Consider the following 18,613-nt stretch of genomic DNA (forward strand, 5'->3'; position numbering starts at 1 on the left):
GAATACAAACATTGATATAAGCACAAAGTGAATTTAAAAGGCTAACTGATGAATGGAGGAGTTTCCATTTTGTAGAATAAGAACAAACAGGACATCTGTAACGTAAGCGTTCCACTTTTATACTAAAACAGAAAAGCAGAAAACAACCTCTTCTAATTTTTATGTCTTTGTGGACAGGATTGAGCAAACTGCAGAGTTGGTGAGGCACAGACCATTTGTTGCCAACAGGATTAAGCATCCTAGAGGAAAGAGGCACAGATTATCCTTTCACCTGAAATTGCTCTTTCTCTCCATATGAGTAGGGAAAACAAAGACACACAACAGAAGCACACACACAATGAGCAGAGACGGCACGCTGCCGGCACTGATGATGCCGGGGTGAAGGGAGTCCTTGGAGTTGGCTTTTGTTTCTCCCTTAGTTAACGGCCTACTCAGAATGCACTGCGCTTCCTGGAACTTCATATTAAACATTTCGTAGATCACACAAGGAATTTTCAAACAGCATAATCTTTGCTGAGAGCCATTACCAAACATTTGTTCTTTCAATGACTCTTTGAAAACAAAGCTTCTTTGAACGCTCTTGCACTGTGCCAGGCTTCACAGATTTTTGCATCATGGGAAGTGATATTTTGTGTTTGTGTGTGTGACCAGTGGCATGGTTGACTGGTCTCAGCAACCTGCTTAATCTGTGATGAAAATATGTGACTGAAAGAACAAAGAAATGAAGGAAAAAATAAGTTTAGCAACAATATGTTTGCATATAGGAAGAAGTTTTTCCCAACGTGTGTAACATTGGTCAGTCTCCTTTAATAAAGAAGATTTATTTTCAGGAAACCAGCTTTATGTGAATGATATGTATATCATAATATTTTATTTACCTGTATTTTGACATTTCAAGCTGGGTACTAGAAACTGAAGATTCTTCATACAGCAAATGTTTCTTGGATGATACGTCAGGCTCTGTTCTAGCATTGGGTATCCAGGGGTGTGTAAGAATAGGTCCTTGCTTTTAAGGGGATCCTACTTTTGTGGCAGAATTGTGGCAAATCCTGTAACTAGCCCTTATTGAATGACTACAATGTGTCAGAGTTGGTTCTAGACTCTGGAGATAGTGGCAGGCATAGTCTTGCTCCCAAAATACACTATGACTATTAAGAGAAAGAGACAGTCGAGGGTGGGAAGCTCGAACAGAACTTACAGAGAATCAGCTGAAGTCCAGTGTACGGTGATAACCTGGGAACTCTGTGGTTCACTCTCTTCGCTCAAGTAAATTCCCTTTATGACTAAAATGTTACTTTTCCTCTGTTCTATATTATTAATTATCCATCTTCAGTCTTTAATTATAAGCATTTGCTTTATTGATTTTTTTTAAAAAGTTCATTCTGATTATTTCTAAAAGAAGTTACGAACAAATTCCATACAGCAAGCCATTTGACAAATTACTGAAAAAATAATGTTTGAATAATATGAGTATTTCATTTATCTTGTTATTGAAGGAGATTTTAGCCAATTTCTGCTTCCTATATGTTGAATCGATCATTCTTTTTCAGCACCTGTTTGTAAAAGCTTGTTGATTTGATCTGTACTTGAATTAACTGTTTACATTTAATCTGCTGGATAAACAGTACTATGGATTACTCTATTTATGAGTAATAATTGAGTATAAGTAATAATTACTCTATGAGTAAATTGTTTTATTTTAATATATATTTCTAAATTCTGCTTTTAGAAATTCATTTGCTTTTGCATACTCAACTTTATTCACTAACATTTGATAATAATGCATTATAAGCTGGCCGGGCCATTTATTTACCAAGGCTTACAATACTTATTTTGTACTTTCCAGTTTTGAAATAATTAGGCAGTACTGATGTACCGTTCCCATCGCGTTTTCAGAACCGAGCTAGTTAATTAGCTTAAGTGGCTCTGTCAGCCCTATTGACAGTCCAGGGCACATAGTGCGTGCTTGTCAGGCTGCTGAGAGGGAACGTCTAAGAATGCCATCCCCGTGGTCAGCTTGGTTCCCTTCCCACCCTGGAGGTATGAGTGGGCTTTCTTTTTCATGGCATTAAATCAGAACCAGATAATGTGAACTGACACTTTTGCTTGTGATTAGCATGGGCCTTTTTGTTCAGTGTGGGTTGGTGGTTTTCCAGTTCCTTGCCTTGCTGAGGTTTCCCTGATCTTCATATCCTGTGTCCCACCTTTCCCATGTGATGGTCTCTTAAGATTTTATTACACGTTTGTTTGGGATCCCTTCAAGGCCACTGGAGTCATGCCAGTGATGACCCCAAAGTATTGTTGTTTAAGTCGCTAAGTCGTGTCCAGCTCTTTTGAGGCCCCATGGATTGTAACCAGCCAGGCTCCTCTGTCCATGGGATTTCCCGGGAATACTGAAGTGGGTTGTTATTTCCTTCTCCAGGGTCTCTTCCCGACCCAGGAATCAAAGCCATGTCTCCTGCATTGGCAGGCAGATCCTTTACTGCTGAGCTACCTGGGAAGCCTGGTGACACTGAGAGCCACTCACAGTCCATTTGTCCTGTGTTTGCCTTCTGGTTGGCTGTGCATTTGGGTAGGTGGTCTTGTCCTGCCTCTTGTCCTTCCAGTGCCTTTCAGACATCCTTTATGGGTGGGGTTTGAGGTGTTGCTGTTTTCTATTTTCATCAAACTTTATGTAAATTATGGAATTACTCCACAGCATACATTTAGTACAGTTTTACTGGCTTTAGAATCGAGTGCTTTGGCGGGGCAGTGGTGAATGAAGTGGAAATGGAGAGAACAGGAGGAGAACAAGTAGGAAGAAACCCAGACTGGAGTCGGGCTGAGACGGAGCAGGAGAGCCGAGTGTTGGGGTGACTATGAGCCAAACGCTGGGCAGCTGCTGACATGAGAGGCATGCAGAGAAGCAGCCTCTGTGTTGGGAGGATGGGCAAGAGGAGCGGAGTGGAATGTGGAGTCTGAGTTTCGATGTTCCTAGTTTATGTTGTTGAGACACCATGTGGAAATCCCCTTGTGTGTGGGCTAAGTTGCTTCAGTCATGTCCGACTCTTTGCAACCCTGTAGCTTTGTAGACTGTAAGCTTGCCAGGTTCCTCTGTCCATGGGATTCTCCAGGCAAGAATATTGGAGTGGGTTGCCATGCCCTCCTCTAGGGGATCTTCCCAGCCCAGGGATTGAACCTACCTCTCTTATGTCTCCTGCATTGGCAGGTGGGTTCTTCAGCACTAGCAGAGTTTAAGTGAATAAAGGTATGTACTTGCTGGGATGTATGTTTGAGAGTCACATATTGAATACTTATTAGCTCCGGTGATGAGGCCTATATGAACATGCTCTCTGAGCCTAAATTTGCTCATCCATAAAAGGGGCAAAATAGGATCTTTGTGAGAATTAAATGAGTTAATATGTTTAAAGTGCTTAACAGTATTTAGAACATAATAACTAACATTTAAATGCTAGTTATCATCACCATCACAATTCAAGATTTGTTTAGAAAGAGGTATGATTATAGAGTTGGCACTTGAACAGTGTGGGGCTTAGGGAAGCTGAGCCCCTGCACAGTCAAACATCTGTATAACTTCTGACACCCTCACTCACAAATAACTACTGATAACCTACTGTTCTCTGGAAGGCTTACCAATAACGTAATAGTTGATTAACATGTTTTGTGTATGTATTAAACCCTGTATTTTTACAATAAAGTAAGCTAGAGGACAGAAAACGTTTTAAGAAAATCATGTTGTTCAGACGCTCAGTTGTATCAGACTCTTTGCGACCCAATGGACTGCAGCATGCCAGTCTTCCCTGTCCTTCACTATCTCCCTGAGTTTGTTCCAACTCATGTCCGTTGAGTTGGTGATGCCATCCCACCATCTCATCCTCTGTCACCCCCTTCTCCTGCCTTCAATCCTTCCCAGCATCAGGGTCTTTTCCAAAGAGTCAGCTCTTTGCATCAGGTGGCCAAAGTATTGGAGCTTCAGCATCAGTCCTTCAAGTGAATATCCAGGGTTGATTTTAGGAAGATGAAATACATTTATAGTACATATATGTACCTATGAAAAAAACCTGTAAGTGGACCTGTGCAATCAAGCCCATGTTGTTTGTCAGCTGTGCATATTGTAGAGAAGAGGGATACCTGACTTGAGCACCTTAACTGCTCGGCTAGGGGTCACATAATTAGTAAGTGTCAAGAATTTGAACCAGGTCAAACTGTATTCTTAACTACACTTGTGTCTGTCCTTCCTTTGTGAAGATAAGCTCTTCTGCAGAGGCTGTGTGCTGTAGAGAAAAGATAGAGGACAAAATACCTAACCTGCAGAAAGGCTACCCACTGCAGTATTCTTCGGCTTCCTCTGTGGATAAGCTGGTAAAGAATTTGCCTGCAGTGCGGGAGACCTAGGTTTGAATCCCTGGGTTGGGAAGATCCCCTGGAGAAGGGAAAGGCTACTCCCTTTAGTATTCTAGCCTGGAGAATTCCATGGACTGTATAGTCCATGGGGTCGCAAAGAGTGGGACACGACTGAGTGACTTTCACTTTCACATCATTCTAAGAGAAAACCTTACAGAAAGATGCAGATGAAGCTTGATATTTGAGAACTGCTGGGGAAGAATGAAAGGGGAAAAGGGAGAAGGTCTGAGTGGGACACAGAGACGCCAGAGAGAATGAGAGAGTAGAGAAAGATCATATAGTTTCTGCATTTAGGGACAAGAAAGCTTCAAAAAGCACCTGTTGGTTGACATTGTCAAATGCTGCCTGAGAAAAGGCAGTCTGAGTCACTGTCTGGTATTAACAGATTAAATTTATTTCCCTTTGGAGCTAAAATCAATTGCTAAAAATACAATAAGAAACAGAAATATATGATCTAGTGATGTTGATGAATCAGCAAAAATTTGGAGTTAGATTTATTCTTTTGAGCCCCCCTTCTAAGTTCATAAGTTTTATCAACAGAATATCCTAGAACCATGCAGTATCTGACATTTATCAGTTTAATTAAAGATCTCATTGGACCACTCAGCTATCTTGTGTGTCTGTGATGCTTCTCTGCAAATCTGAAATGCAGCAGATACACTCCCATGAAAAGATAAACAATGTGCCAATGGTAACCTGGAAGAGCTTCCTTTTAATGCAATGATTAGTCTTATTCATGCTAATTCTTGCCATTTGTTCTTAATTCTTTGTGTCTGCCTTCTCTACACTCAACAAATTATGAGCTGACTAGACCATATTTTGAGAGCAGCAGGTTATGAACTCTGCTGTTAACTTGTCTGACGTCTATGAGGGCTTGGTAGGGCTGGGCTTGTTCACACATATGAGCCCATTGCCTAGATTAACACCCAGCACAGAGTCCTTGATCAGTGTAATTTAAATAAGGAGTGAGTGAAGCGTCATAGTCAGAAATTTACACAAAATTTATCTGACACAATATAATGATATATGTAATTGGTGTGCTTCAAAATTAACCAAAAATAGAAAACAGACTATGTAAGTTACCAAAAAGCACAATCAGACTTTTATACAGTTGACATTGTGTATGTGCATGGGTGGTGGGCGGGAGGATGATAGAGCCCAACTCAGAGCCCAACTCAGGCAGGGTTAGGGCAGGGCTTGTAGACCCCCAGACCTGTGACCCAACCTGACTGAGCTTCCTGGGGTTCCTTCTTGGCAGATTTTCGGACACCCTCCCTCAAGTATTATAATTTGGCATACTGTGACCATTCATCTCACTTAACAAGAGAATGACTTCTACCCTCTTTAATAAGATCTACACTTTATCTTATTGAAAGGCCAAAATTAGATAAGAATTGGTGTAGTCTAGGGGTGAAGTTTCCAATGAACTTGATGAGTGCCCATAATATTTCTGGAGCCTATAATATTGATGCAGCAAAATGTTTTGGAGAGTAAAAGATGCTTAATGCACATTTCATATCCTGGGAAAACTTATAGCTTTGAACTATTTTGAGATATAATTCAAATACCATAAAATCCACCATTTTAAAGTACAAGTTCACTGATTTTTCACATATTCACAGGTTTATGCCAGCATCACCACTAATTCCGTAAGATTTTCATCAGCTTGGAAAGAAATCCCATACTGATTAGAAGTTACTCTCCGTTCTCCCTCCTCCTCCCCCACCCTCCACCCCTGGTAACTACCAGTGACTTTCTATCTTTATGAATTTGCCTGTTCTGGATATTTCATATAAATGGAATCACAGTGTGTGGTAGTTTGCGACTGAAATTTTTCACTTAATGTTTTCAAATTTCATCAATGTCGTAGCATCTTTCAGCACTTTCGTTTTCATTGCTGAGTAATATTCCATTGTATGGATATACCATTCCACATTTTATTTATTCATTAGTTAATGGACATTTGGGTTGTTCCTGCTTTTTTTGACATTATAAATAATACTGCTTTGAATATTCATGTACATGTTTTTGTGTGAACATATGTTTTCACTTCTCTTGGTTATGTATCTAGGAGTGGAATTGCTGGGTCATATGGTAACCTTTGTTTAACTTTTTAAGGTTATGTAGAATTTTAATATCTACAGAGTGCTTTATATCTTTATCACAGTGACTGAGAAAAGAAACTGAAGCTCTGAAAGATTAGCTGGGCCAGAGAAAAGCTTGCATCTGTCACAAACATACATTTAAAGTGAGATTCATTGATGTATTGGTTAATTTAGGGAAGAACTGAAACCTAAATATTGGTCAGGAAGGGTAAATAAAGTGTGTGATATTCACATAGTGGAAGTCTGTTGCAGATAGATATGTGTGTAGAACAGTTATCTGCATAGCAGAAAATATGTGTATATATACACACACCTCATCAGAAATAGATTTAAAATCATAGAACATAATGCCTAGTGAAAAAACGGGTTGCAGAATGATAGATACAGTATAACATCATTTACGTAAGCTAAGAAAACCATAAAGAAGTAACATACGTGGTTACTCACATGCAGAAGTGTGAAAACGGATACACCGGTCTGTGTAGTGGTTGGTCAGCGTCTCTACTTCTGAGCTTTAGAATTCCTGCCATTACTCTTTCCTATATATTTAACAAATTATTTCCATTACAAGACTGTCAGTTTCTTTATATAGGGGTCATATTTTCTTCACTGTTTTATATCCATTGTCTAGCACGATGTACCTAGTACATGAACGTGAAAGCATATTTTTGAATGGCTAAGCAAATGAGTATCAGGCCACTTAAAGTATTTTGGGAATAAGGTAGGGTGGGACAGATTAGATTAGCCATTCTCCCTTTCTGCTTATTGTCTCTTCATACCTTCATATTCCCTTGGTGTTATCATAATATGAGACCTGCAATTACAAGAGTAGTTCTGTGTGACATGACGTGCTAATAAAGCAGATGGTGTGTGCAAATAAGCAGGAGAAAAGACATCTTTGCTGCAGAAGTCATTGCTGTCTCCTTTAAAGTATGGAGTATTTTATGATATCTCAGTAGATTTTATCTTCATTGTCAAGGTAATGATTATGTATCCTATAAATCTTGATGGCTTTGTTGTATCAAGTGTCAAATTGCACAGCTTAGGTAGTTGTAGAAAGAAAGATGTCTATGATCAGATTTGGAAGGAGTATTACTAATAGTTTTGCCTTTCAGGAACATGTTGATGTCACCTCTTTGTGTTTATATTGGAGGAAGAGAACTGTTTCCACTTAGGGTCTGTCCCTCCTTTCTCTTTATTATCTTCTCCCCACAGGAAAAAGAAGGGCAAACTAAAGTTTGGAGCTTAACAACAATATGATGAAGTTTCTGGTTTCCACATCTCTGTTCTGACTCTTTCCCTGAGTGTTTTGTGGCAGTAAAGATGCTCCTCTGCTCTCCCTGCTTCACAATAAGGAGAGCGAGCGGGTCAGCCCTGGCAGGACGCGTCTGGTCCTGTCTCAGCCTTCCTGGGTGGGTAAACCAATTAAGGCTCTCTGTGAATCAGGTCATGAGGAAGGTTATAGGGAACCTCATTTGTGACCCTCAGCGCAAGCTATATTCTCCAGCACAGTTCACCAGAACTACAAGGGACTATAGGTGGCAATGCTTTGATCCCCATCTGTCTGTCTGTGCTTCTGCTCAGTTGATTAGAGCCAGGCGTGATGGTGACGTGAGCCACACATTTCCTGTTACACTTCCCACCCCGTAATAATGATAGTCTTGATTTTCTCCATCCTTTGCAATGTTGAAACTTTTCTATTCATACTTATGTCTCACAGAATCTTCAGCCAGCATCTTGGCATTGTAGGAATTTACTCAGCTATTTAGAAGCAATGTGACCTATTTGAACCCATAAAAGCAGTTAAAACCCTGAGGGATCCTGTCAGGGCACATTGATGATAGTTGCTTTTATATGTGGTGAAGCCTTTTATTTTTATTTGTGAAGGTACCAAAACAGTCTGTCTTCCTTCAAATAAATACCTACTCAGCACAGGAATATTTTACTTTATAAATGTAGCTGTTGTATTTAATTAAATCTAAGATGCCACTGATTAAAAAGATGCACTGTTTTATGTCTCACTAAAAATGATGCTGCCAGTTAATTGTAAGATGCCATTGGTTAAACAATGCAACCCCACTCCACGGTATTACAATATGAAGAAAAGAGAAATATGGAACAAATAAATTAAGAAGGAGTGACTCTTCATTTGCAGAATATCTCAGTAGGAGCAGGTTGGTGTATTAACCACTGAATGGTGAGCTTAATGTCTACAGACTGAGGTTCTACTTTTGGCTACAGGAGAAAATGTATATAATTTTGCTTTGAAAAGGATAGAGATAATAGAGTTTGGAACAAGTCTGGCCTCTGCCCACCTCTCCAGCATCTTCTCATGACACTTAGTTTGACCTTCTTTTAATTTCTCAGGCCCCCCAGCCTTCTTTCCGCTCGTGTCCTTTGCATATGCTGTTTTCTCGGCCTAAACCCTTTCTTGCTCCTTCCCTTGGTCACATCCTACTAACTCTTCAAGCTCCCCCTTAAATATTACCTTCTCTGACTCTCCAGGCTAGGTTTGCTTGCTTTAATACGCTAAGGCAAGTATACCGAGTCTATGTACTAACTGCCCCTTGTATTTCTTGGTAGTAACATTTGTCACGCTTGTAATGAAATGTTTATGCAGTTATTTTCTTGTTGACTTTCAAGATAGTCTTGCTCATGCTCTGTTCCCGCTGCGTGTTCAGTGCCTGGCACGTATTCTGAGCCTGACTGAGATTTCTTGAGTAGAAACAGTGGCGGTGCCCGGCAGTGACGCATTCTGCTGGGGTGGCAAGTCAGAGTCTGAAGGTGTCCATTGTGTTTGGCAAGAGTCAGTGGATATGTTAGAAGGCATAGTTTTAGTGGGAGAGTGGGGACAGAAGTGAGATTGCAGAATATGTTACAAAGGAAAGCAAGACTACTCTCTATAAACACTGGAACACTTGCAAATAATTTCTCGACTTGATAATACCTTTCCTTACGTTTTACTAACTCAGTGAACCCTGTCAGAATCGTCCAAATTACAGAAAGATAAAAAATAAATCCCAACACATGCTACTATGATTTCTTTTCTCAGCGGATAATGGATAGAATGGAATATTCACTTCAGTAATCACGGGCAGGCAGATCAGAGCATTCTGCTCCAGAAGAGCAAAGAGTAGCCCAGATGTTCTCTTCCCCTCTGCTTATCACTGAGCCAAAAGTACAGTCATCTCTTTTTTTTTTTCAGTACCACTGGCATCAAAAAATATGTACTCTTTCATCTCTGTGCTCAACAGAACTTGAAACAGAACCTTAGAAGACCAGCTCTTCACATAAGCATGAGGTAATTTGAAAATCCTTGTGTGGTGGAAGTGGCCTTGTGAAGACCCTAATTGTGGCGCTCTCCCAGGCTGTGTTGCGGAAGGTGCAGCGGGCGGACCCCGGGCAGTGCTGCGTTAGTCCTGGCGTGCTCCACTTGCGACAAGTGGTAACCGTCACAAGTACTTGCCCCTTGCGGTGAGCCACCTGTTCAAGCACTTTACGTACATTTACTCGTTTAATCTTTGCAACAAATTCTGTGAGGAAGCTGCCCTATTGCTTTTTTTCTTTTTAATCCATTAGGAAACTGATGCTCAGAGAGTAGCTTGCCCAGGAGGGCAGAACTGGTGTTTGAACTGAGGCCTTCTGGCTTCAGAATCCTTGTTCCCAAAGACTGTAATGTACCTCTGATGGTGCTGATGATACAGTCAGGACCTGGGACTGACTGCCATTCCCTTTTCTGCCTCCTTCCTCCTCTCCTTGTGCTGTTGACCTGTCCCCTCTTCCCTTGGGGTGTGAGTGTCTAGAGAAGCCTCAGTGCAGACGCTTCCACCCTCCCACCCGGGCAGTTACTGTCTTGGAGTGTATCGGTTTCTCTCGACACCGTCATTGGCTCTGTATGACTCTTTTGCAGCGGGAGCTTTGTTGTGGGTTCAGTCAGTTTCTGAATGCCGGTCACAAATCCTAGTCAGCCTTCACCATGTTGATCATTTGAGAAAATATGTTCCTAGTTCTGATAACTGTTTTACATGCACACTTTTGGAAAACCTAATCTGTTTTTAAAGTTGATAACTACCTTGTGTATGCATTAAGTACTGAAGTTCCCAGTGTTCAAGAAATGCACTACACTATTAAAAAAGAATTAACAGCTTTCTCTAAAGAACAGAACTAAGCTCAGTGTGGTCTGGAATTAATCCCTGCCTAGAAGTTCCACAATCAAAAGGGAAAAATGTGGAAAAGCAAAGATAAATAAGTAAAATTGGAAAGTATGCAAAACCGTTAGAGATGTGCCAGTGACTCAGAAGTAGATAAAACCGAGAAACTCGTCCCAGCCCCAGGGTGTGAACGTGCCGCCGCAGCACTGGGTGTCTGAAGTGTTTCCCTGACACTCAGACCTCCTGTCAGTGGTGCACGGGAGAGCCTTCCTTAGTTGTTGCAAAGAAAAGAATGCCCTGGAGGGAAAACAAAATAAAATGCTATTTAATATTCAACTTAGTATTCTTTAAATTTACAAGTGTCAGTAATAATATCATAGCTGGATCAGCAGTATTGTCGTATTAGCATTAAAATTTTCCCATTATTTTTTTGGCGTGGTGAATTCGAAAGTATTGTTTAACCTAAAGGATTTTTAAAGGTTAGATGAAATAGCATTTATTTTGCACAGCTTGATGGATTGCCAGCAGCAGGGAAGACTTTGCAGCTCAGATGTTTTCAACACCCTTCTGATCCTCTTTTTCCACGTTTCCTTCCTCGTTAATTTTTCTTTCAGAACCGTGACCATGTTACTGTATATAGAGGAGATGCCTAAGCAGTCAGGTGTTAATGGACTTCTCTGCATTTTATGTGTCTGTATGTCTGCCTCATCATGTCTCTTAATAGCCTTGCTGATGCTTGGGGGAGGGGAAGGGGAGGTTTTGCTTAATTTTGTGATATACTTTGTATTGTACAATAAGCAGGATTATAATAAATTGCCATTTTAGAGAATCTGAATGTTATCTCATTGTATTCATTTTAATATAAAAAGAATCTTTATGGAAGAATTTACCACATCTCAGGAACAGTTATTTTTAAACATAGTACTTGGGATTGCCTTATTGCATTGTTGCTTAAGTGGTAGTGCAAAGGAGAAAAGAGTAAAACCCTTTACTAATGATCTTTTTTTTTTTTACAGTGGATTTCCTTCTCTGAACTCCCACTTTTAGTTATTTCAATGTTAAATTTACTGTTTGTCACTAAATAATTGTGATGTTCACAATTACAAAGCTCTTAAAATCGCTTTTCATATTTGCTACTTATGATAGAAAACCTTTTGACCTAAATATTTTATGAATACTTAAAATTTCATATTATTGACTTTAGACATGTAGAGTTTAATTTTTAGTACTAAGCTACCATATGTAAACTGATTATATTACAAAATGAAATCAATCGAGAATGGACATGTTCTACTTTGCATGAATGTCCAAAACTCAAGTACCTCTCTAGGCAATGAGGTGGCTTCCCATTAGTTCTTGGTTGGGACTATATTCTTGTGGACTTGACAGTGGGTATTATACCAAAAGACAACTCCCATTCCCTAAGTGAAGGGTGATGTTTAGAGTACTGTGAGTTTGTGAGAACTTGCTCTCAACGTCAAATAAATAGAGTGCTCCAGGAGCTCCATTTTTTATTTCCAATTTCTGGGCATTTGAGACTATTTTGGAAAGTGGGCAAAAGTTCTTCTTGTAAGTTGATTGAGTTGATAAGACCCTAGAGAAGTGGAATTGTCCCGTAGAGTCTCAATACTACTTCCTGCCTCCACAGAGCATCCCTAGTCTGTTTTGATGAGCCTGAATGAAAACGAGATAGCTTAAGTTTTAGTTTAGATCTGCATTGGCTACTATAAGAAAAACATTTAAACTGAAACCTGATAATTAAGTTTTTAATAAAATGTTCAATATGCTAAATGTACAAAATAAGAGACGTATAAAAAATACCTGAGCATGGAAGAGACTTCTTGGAGATGTGGAGCATGGTTGCTGATGAGAAGAAATAAATAGCAGATTGCATGGTGCTCAAAGTCAAATAGTAAATCAGAAGACATAATGCCTGGTTAACAACAGTAATGGGGATATAATTATATATATATATATATATATATATACACACACACACACACACATATATATATCAGTATCTGTATTGGGATTTCTGAATTTCAAAATAAAGAGAAAATTCAAGTATCTAGTTAGAATATAACATGTTAACCTCAAGTGGAAGACAGACAGACCCAAGGATTCTGTACCCAGCTAATAGTATTACTTAAGTGGTTAAAGGGTGCATGTTGACAGACATACAATTGGTCTAACTATGAATCCTTTCAGAAAAAAATTAAGAAAATATTGAAGGCAGTGGCAAAATCTAGGGTGAAAAAGCCACACAATATTATAGGAAAGAAACAATGGCTTGTATGCAACCAGTGGAACTTGAATCTGAATAATTGTTAGTTAATAGGTTGTGAAGCTAAGTGCATTCATTGCACAGAAAGTACTGTGGAACATAACCAATTTTTATTAATAACACTGGAGTTCTTTTGCAAAACTCAAATAAATTATTCCTTTCTATAGCTCTGAGTTCATATGCATTTCTAATTAACTGATTGAAAAATCTACTCTGGCAAGGCCTGGGACCAAAGCGAGGAAAGATAGAGATAAACGGGATATTTAAAAGTGGGCGAGGAAATGATACAAATATGATAGACTGTCAGTTCTAGGGAAGAATACCAGAAACAATCTGATTTTCAGAAGTAATCATAAAAATAGATAGCATTTAATGAGTGTTGCAGGTCTTATTTTAAGTATTTTGTTATCTCATTTTACACTACATATTTTCAGGGATATTAATGGACAGGCCAATCTTATATATCTGCAGAAGTGTAAAGAGCATGCATATAAGGTACAAGACATAGATACCTTAATTTTAAAGTTTTTTTTTTTTTAGTATTTCCCCTTTGCTCTTTTTAAAAATTAAAAAAATTTTTTTAATTGAAGAATAATTGTTTACAGAATTGTATTGGTTTCTGCCAAACATCCCCTTGAATCAGCCATAGTTGAAAAAGTCTAGGGAGTAATCATAATAAGGAATTGAAGGAAGCTGCTGTAGGTACTGATGTAAAGAGCAAGTACTACACTGGCTGGTGAGAGCTTTCCTCCTTTCTATAAGAAAGTGTAAGCGCAAACGACGCCAATATTTACCTTTTTTACTGTGGCAGCGTAGTCGGCTTGGTTTATATCTGACGATAGAGAAGAGTAAAATTTTTATGGAGGAGCCAGAACCGGAGTTTCCTGCCTTAGGAAAAGAGAATACGTAGTTAATTTTCATGATTCCTATCAAAAGAACAATGAACTTTTGAACAGGTTGGTGAACAAATGGAGTACAGAGCAAGGCTAATTGAATCTTCAACAGGGAGAATTTCTGGAGATAAGTAGGTTTCTATGATTTCATAAGATGGGTTTTTTGGGACAATGAGAACATAAAAATAGTAAATTCAGGAGTGAAAACTCAATCGAAAAATACCCTGAATTGTGTTTTAATCATGGAGTCAGTTGCTTTTTATACTTTTTTTGCTTTTGTTTTCCGTCCATACAAAGAATCCTATACAATAGAAATATATTTCCAGGTGGTATTGTATTATAGAATTCAGTAACTTAGATTGAATTTACTTTTGCTTTTGCTATCTGAGTGGATTAGGAAAATTCCTTTTGGGCAACCAGGGACCAGATGATCAGACAGACATCATATCATTTTCTTTGCTATGAAAATTATAATTCAACCTTGGGAAAATTTTCTAATGTTGTATTTTCTGTAAATAATACAAAGAGTAAAAATAAGTAAAATCATTACTCTGTTTTTCTCCCTTCATATTCTGAATAATAAACAACTGATTTTTGGCAAATACATATTAATTTAATTTTAGGGATGTTATTTTTTAGTTTATTTTGATCAAAGATGTAAAAAGATCCATTATTTTATGCTCAAAGGTGTGCTAGCCAAGATAGCTTGCTATAGATATCTGGTATCTTTTTGTAAATAACTATGTTTGGAAAAGTCTTTTCTCTGAAATCATCTCCTTAAATACTTAAACCTAGTTAGATCACCCTCAAGTATAAGGGATTTGTGAACCACGTAGGATATTTCAGGAATTCTTTCATACCGAAGCAAACAGGAGGCTTTAGTATTATTGTGGAAAGGGAAAAAATGGGAGATTTTGGGGTAGCTGTTTCATTTATGCATCAAAATTTATTTTTTCTTTTTGCTAATAGTCTGATAAGCAATTTTGTTTACCTAAGAATTTCTCTTCATAATTAATCAAACCCAAAATGTTTAAGATAAATAGCAAAATATTTTTCATTATTTGAAATGACTATGGCTGATTAAAACTATTTCTAGCAAAATTGACTATATGTTAATTAGGTCCCATCACTTCATGGGAAATAGATGGGGAAACAGTGGAAACAGTGTCAGACTTTATTTTTTGGGCTCCAAAATCACTGCAGATGGTGACTGCAGCCATGAAATTAAAAGACACTTGCTCCTTGGAAGGAAAGTTATGAACAACCTAGATAACATATTCAAAAGCAGAGACATTACTTGCCAACAAAGGTCCGTCTAGTCAAGGCTATGGTTTTTCCAGTAGGCATGTATGGATATGAGAGTTGGACTGTGAAGAAAGCTGAGCACCGAACAATTGATGGTTTGAACTGTGGTGTTGGAGAAGATTCTTGAGAGTCCCTTGGACTGCAAGGAGATCCAACCAGTCCATCCTAAAGGAGATCAGTCCTGGGTGTTCATTGGAAGGACTGATGCTGAGGCTGAAACTCCAGTACTTTGGCCACCTCATGTGAAAAGTTGGCTCATTGGATAAGACTCTGATGCTGGGAGGGATTGGGGGCAGGAGGAGAAGCGGACGACAGAGGATGAGATGGCTGGATGGCATCACCGACTCGATGGATGTGAGTTTGAGTCAACTCCAGGAGTTGGTGATGGACAGGGAGGCCTGGCGTGCTGCAATTCATGGGGTCGCAAAGAGTCGGACACGACTGAGCAACTGAACTGAATGAATATTACATCCTCAATATGGAAAAAATATCAAAACCTTGAGGTCTTTGATTTTCCACTCGTCAGACGTAAAATTGTCAGCTTTTTTTGCAAGTGGTAGAAGAGCTGTAGGAACTACTAAACTAAAATGTACCTTTTCTTTCTATGCATAAGCTGCTGCTGCTGAGTGATCTCAGGGAGGCAGGCCTGTGTTATCGTCCAGTGGCATTGACTTACACTTTTACAGAGAGCAAATTTATGGCCCTTATCTGGTGAAGACTTTATGAATGACTGGTATAAATCAAGCACTGAATGACTATTTTTCCCTTTGAGCATAAATCTATGATTCGGAGACTGATTTCTGAGTAACTTTTTTGTAACCCATTTAAATGACCATTTTCAACCACTTTTCTATATTTTGGCATAAAACAAATAACTAAAATATAACTTAATACCAGTGATAGATTTATTTTTCTTCTGTTAAGGAGCTCCTGGAATTCACCTGGAACTCTTATACAATTCAGTAAATGACCTCAATTAATAGAGTGGTGGGAATCCAGTGCCTGGGATTGACTGAAGCAACTATGTATGTCCACCTTTTAGGTGGGAGAGGGAAAATGAAGTATATATTTATTTTTAAAGGTACTAATGATGAAATGTGCCATTCATTGAGGAAAACAAGTAGATAGGAAAAGCCCGTCATTTCTAGGACATTTGGAGAGTAAATAACTTCTGTCACAAGTCCTAGAAAAGTGAAAAAGTATTAGCCCACGATCTTCTGAACACTTTCCCAAGAGACTTTCCTTCAGGAGGATGTCTCTAAAAAGAAGATGGAAGATATGCAAGCTCACTTGGAAGGAAGAGCTAGAAATAGGTGGGTTTAAAAATAGTTTCATGAACACTGTCCTTCTCCTCAGAAAAATTTTGATCTATAGATGGCATCCTGTAGGTAGAGGGGTTACATGAAATTGTCTTTTATTCTCAAATGGTCCTTTCTTTGTCTTCCTCTTGTTACATGCAGTTGTATGACTTAAACAGTTAATACCATGGAAAAATTAGTTGGTCAGGAGATAAGCAGTTGATCTTGGCTGTTTTAAAGGGACAGCAAGAGAGGGCTGTAAGTGAAGTGATGCAGCCCCTGGTGAAAAGAGGATGACCCCCTGGATGAGCAGGTTGAGGATGTGTTTGTTAGGAGGGTTGATTGAATCATTGTATAGAAGTAAAGCCCTTAGGACAGTCCTTGGCACGCGGCATTCAACCAATAGCAGCAACTGTTACCATGCAAAGCAAGGGCTGCCTGTACATTTTAATAATTTTGCAAGCAAAGGAACCGAATTTTGGAAAGATTAGGTAATTGTCTGAGGCCGCATAGGTAAGAAGTGTCAGAAACCCATTAACAAAACGTTTTAATGTCTCCGGACGTTAGTGTTGTAAGAACTCACAACCTGTCTGTCGATGCTTCTGTCAGAATACGCATGGAGCTCCAATTACTAGTGGATTGTTTTAAAAAACTCATCCGCCTATCTAATCATGTCTGTAGCCCTCTAGGGGACTCTCTGCTTATCTGGGCTGACCATGTAATATTGCCAGGGCTGGCTGAAAAATGAATTATTATACAATGATTGCACAAAGCTTCTGGAAGCTAGTGACACACTTGGCCTTCCAAGATTGTTTCTTGGAATGAATCAAAACTCCTTAGTCTTAGAATGAAGGAGGAACCATCCTGGAACAAATGAAAAATCCCAGAGAAGGAAAAGAACATCCCACTAATTGAGTGGGGAGAAGTGGGCTAACTCACTGCTTAGCAGTGAAGATGCCTGGTTATGCTGGGAGATGAGCAGAGTGGGAAGGGATGTTGAGTGACCCTGCCTTTAGTTTCCAGGATTCAGTGTAGTCTGTGCTCCATTCATTGGGCAGCTGGTAGTTGGAGTCCACACTGAGTAGTTAAATCTGGGCGAGTCTGATTCTAATTTACAATCCAGCTTCCAAAATGGAGGAGATCCTATTCAGAATATCTTAAATTATTCAGGGTAGAGGAGAATTGTGATACGGAGATGGACTGTAGGATTAATACTAGGCCTGGAAAGATGAAGACCAAAAAAAAAATTGATTAAAGAAAAAATCTGACGTTATTTAGTGCCTCTAAGATGCCAGGCCTTGTGCATGACTTTTACTTATTAATTATGTAATTCTCATAAAAATCTTGTTAGCAGGCATTGCAGAGACAAGTAAGCTGAGACTCAAAAAAGTTAAGTAACTTAACTACTAGGGCTGCTGCTGCTACGTCGCTTTAGTTGTGTCCAGCTCTGTGTGACCCCATAGACGGCAGCCCACCAGGCCCTGCCGTCCCTGGGATTCTCCAGGCAAGAACACTGGAGTGGGTTGCCATTTCCTTCTCCAATGCATGAAAGTGAAAAGTGAAAGTAAAGTCGCTCAGTCGTGTCCAACTCTAGTGACCCCATGGACTGCAGCCTACCAGGCTCCTCCGTCCGTGGGATTTTCTAGGCAAGAGTACTGGAGTGGGGTGCCATTGCCTTCTCCGAACTACTAGGGCTAGTAAGTGGTAAAGCTGAGATTTTCTTTTTAAACCCAGACCCATTTTAATATATCACATAGCTCTTAAATGAAAGATACCAGAGTAAAACATTAAAAGTAAGACATTTTGGGAGTGCATGTCTCATCTTCGATCTTGAACATTTTTGATCTTGTTGCAGGAACCCCAGAATTTATGTTTCTCTGGAAATAATGTTTGAACTTGTGATTTGTTACCTGGGCCATACTGCAGAAACCTATTTTATGTGCTTATGGCTGTCTTTCTGTGTCTTGATATGTATATTGATTTCTTTATATATAGCTTTCTGTACTGTTGATCAATAAAATGCATATAATTATTATATAAGGGCTTCCCTGGTTGCTCAGTGGTATAGAATCTGCCTGCCAATGCAGGAAACCAGAGTTTGATCCCTGGGTCAAGAAGATCCCCTGGAGAAGGAAATGGCAACCCACTCCAGTGTTCTTGGCTGGCAAACCCC

This window comes from Bubalus bubalis, chromosome 24 (genome assembly GCF_019923935.1).
Source record: "Bubalus bubalis isolate 160015118507 breed Murrah chromosome 24, NDDB_SH_1, whole genome shotgun sequence".
NCBI classification, from domain to species: Eukaryota; Metazoa; Chordata; class Mammalia; order Artiodactyla; family Bovidae; genus Bubalus; species Bubalus bubalis.